General features: G+C 28.6%; 1 long non-coding RNA gene across 2 annotated transcripts; it reads left to right on the top strand.

Annotated features, from left to right (window-relative positions):
* Positions 1–361: 361 nt before the first annotated feature.
* On the top strand, positions 362–2512 carry LOC111886636 (uncharacterized). Of its 2 annotated transcripts, XR_006190903.2 has the most exons (3): positions 364–1734; positions 1991–2028; positions 2116–2512. It is a non-coding gene; the product is annotated as an uncharacterized LOC111886636 (long non-coding RNA). The 2 variants fall into 2 exon arrangements; XR_002848513.3 differs by having other exon boundaries at positions 362–1734; positions 1991–2512.
* The last annotated feature ends 1028 nt before the right edge of the window (positions 2513–3540 follow it).

Here is a 3540-nt window from a genome sequence, read left to right on the forward strand (position 1 = left end):
CAAAAGAAGAATAAAACTATTCTTTTATTAGAATAAAAAGGTATATATATATATATATATATATATATATATATATATATATATATATATATATATATATATATTAAATTTCAAATTAATAAAAAATTTTAATTTTTGTATAAAACTAAATTCCATTAAATAATAATCTCAATAAACTAATAAATATATTTTATATTAAAACAACAAAAAAAACATATTTTTCTAAGTTAATAAAAACATTAATTTTTGTAAAAAATAAAATTATTTTTCCCTCCATCCCAATTTTATGATATTTGAATTTTATCTGCCCGAATTTTAGAAAATTTGAGTTTTCCCACATACCCTAAATACAATCGAATTACTCCCAAACCCCAAAAAACTTAAACATTTTTTTGAGATACCCTCCGATTTACCCTAATTGTCTCTTCTTCGTATCTCCATCGCACACACTACAACACCATATTGACCATATGTCATACACCCATGTTTGTGAAATAATAAAGTAGGAGGGGAAATGAGAGTTGATCAGAAGTGGACAGGAGGGGAAGAGAGACGTCGGAGTCGGCGTCTATGATAAAGAGAAACCAAGGTCTGGTTGAGGCTCGAGACACAAGTTTGATTGTACAGCGAAAGGAAAAATCATCATTCTTCAAATCTGAAATATTCAGTACATATAATGAAAATCAGGTTTGCATCTTCTTCAAATTCGTTCGATAAACCTCATATTTCTCAATTTCAACATTTTCTTGTAGTTATTTTCCCATTGCTATATTTGCGACGTGTGCGACTTAGATCCTAGATTGGCAGGGGCAGACAAACGACAACTTCTCTCTCTCTCTCGATCTAGAAAGCTTCACCTTTACCTTCACACTTACCACCACTAAACCGCCACCACTTTTGTTTCACTTTATCTGCAGAACTGTCACACCACCACTGCTTGGAAATTTAGAGTTGTAATAGAATTATGTTTTGAGGGACTGTTATTTTGCCCAGTGTTCCTCAAGTAAGCATCAATTTTTATTAGGCTCAAAGTTAATCATATAAACAAGACACATGGGAAAAGGATTCAACAGAATAAGGCGTGATTTTACCGGATTTTTTTTACAGTATTAAACGAGATACGTAAATCTATGGTTGTATTTTTAAAGTATGACAACTAAAGTTATTCATACCAGTTTCTTTATTTGTCTTGCAAAAGATGCCTAATAGATTTACAGTCAGGGGTAGTATGGTCAACCAGTAAACAAATTTTAAAAAACATGAGCACGAGTCTGCTTACGATGGTATTTTGATGGAGGGTTTTTATTTCGTGAGTGTTATCTCTATTTGTAATATTTTATACATACTGATTGTGTTTCAATTTATGATGTTACAATGAAGTGACTTTTTTTTATGATGGCAATTTAATGAAGGGTTTAGGTGACTTTTGGTAATGTACTTCAAAAGTATGTATAGATTCGGTCATTAATAGTAGACAGGTGAATTGTGATTTAGCTTTACTTGGATGCCTTTGTCCTGCTCAATCTTTTGGTATCTATTGGTTTATTAAAAAAATGAAGTTTAAAGTTCCATAAACTATGACTTAAATTGATTAATTTATCTTCATGACAATTTCATCAACATTATCTTATGGAGGAGGTGTGCAAACTGCTCGTGTGCCTGGTATAGAAAGCTATGGCTATCAACAACCATTTATTATGGCAACACACAAAGATTCGTGTATCCTTCATACATGTAAGTTATGTTTTTTGATTAGTAGGATATTATATTTTGAAAAATCTACCCTTTCAAACTATAATTGGATATGTTTGTCATCAGAATATAATATTCAGATGATAAATGAGGTTATGTATCATACTTTAAACAAATTTATTCAGTTATAAGAAAAAATAAAAATAAAAGTACAATGCTAGATATCAAAGTACATTTTTATTTCATGCAATTAGGATTATTAGGGTTTAAGGAGATATTATTGTTCTTTTTGGTGTAGGTATGGAACATATGGGTCAGAATATATCTTATCCACAGGTTAATAGTCTTCCAAAGCTCTTAACAAAAGAAAGTTTATTTAAATTTATAATAAATCTAACAAGTGATTTACTTATTAATAATAAGGCGTATACAACCCTTATTCAAGCCAATGCAATATACAGATTGTATAATACATTGTTAGGTCATCAAATTGTGCAATTTGGTGGGTCCATTAGTTTTGTGTGTTGTCTTTCCTCCAGCTCCAAGTACCAAATATGATATCACCTCAATACAATGAACTTCAAAACTCAAAGAAGCAGAAAACAACTTTCATGTCAACCAATACCTTTCTCAAGAAGACAAAGAAAATTATCAACAAGATGAATGCATAGTTATGTCTAGTTTTTGGTTTATGATGTTTTTGCTTTTTTTTACCATATTTTTATACTTATAATTAGTATAATTTTTTTCTATTTTAATTAGGAATTTTATGTATGAATTTTCATATCAATTATTAATAATATCGAATTCTTAACTTTTATATTGTTCCATATTGTCTGTTTATGGTTACTTTCATTTCTATTTTTTGATTTGTCTACAATATTTAAATAGTAACATTCATGTATTGTTACATTTAGATAATATTTGTGTGTTCGAATATAAAAAAATAACATGTTAATATTTGTAATGTGACAATATGGAAGACAATAGTTATGTTTATCTAAATTTTTTGTGTTGATAGAACACTAATGGCTACGGTTTAAATAACTATATATGATTGTAATACAAACAATAGGCACACTCAACAATGTTTATGTGTCTAAATGATAAAATAGATTATATTAATAACCAATTTTTGTGTTAATAAATTGAATATTGATCACAATTACAAACACTTTTGTGTCTATAAATCAATTACAATTATTTTTTTAATTGATTTTCTATGTTGAAATGACATAAAATAGTCATGGTTACGACTTTTTATATGTCTAAATGATAACATCGATCATGATAAGTAATACAAATATGACTGTAAGCTAATATTAAATCCACACTTTTAATAAAATGTATGTCTTTATAATACTTATGATCATGTTTCACTCAATTGTATGTCTCTATATGCTAGACAATAGTCACAAAAATAGATTGTTTTGTAACTAATTATTATCAAATTGACACTTATGAAATTAATTACATGTGGTCATTTAGTGAACATGGTCATGCTCACCGTAATCGCATGTCTGCGAAAGATACCCGATAGTCTTAATAAACTTTAAATTGTGTGACAATTTAGTAGCAAAACGTCACATTCAAATAATATGTATGTCACCAGTTGGTGATATACAGTCACTACAATTACTAAATAAATGTGTCTATTGACGGTTTAACGCCACAATATTGGATAAAATGATTGATTTTAGCAACAAAATTCTCTACCCAATAGCCACACTTTTATAATACGGCCACATTTTTTCATATCATACAGATACTACATTTTAAAGTAACCATAAGACACATACGATGACATCACCTTCCGTCACACTTTCAGTGAAAAAATAAAATGTCACT

The sequence above is a fragment of the Lactuca sativa genome, chromosome 4 (genome assembly GCF_002870075.4).
Source record: "Lactuca sativa cultivar Salinas chromosome 4, Lsat_Salinas_v11, whole genome shotgun sequence".
NCBI classification, from domain to species: Eukaryota; Viridiplantae; Streptophyta; class Magnoliopsida; order Asterales; family Asteraceae; genus Lactuca; species Lactuca sativa.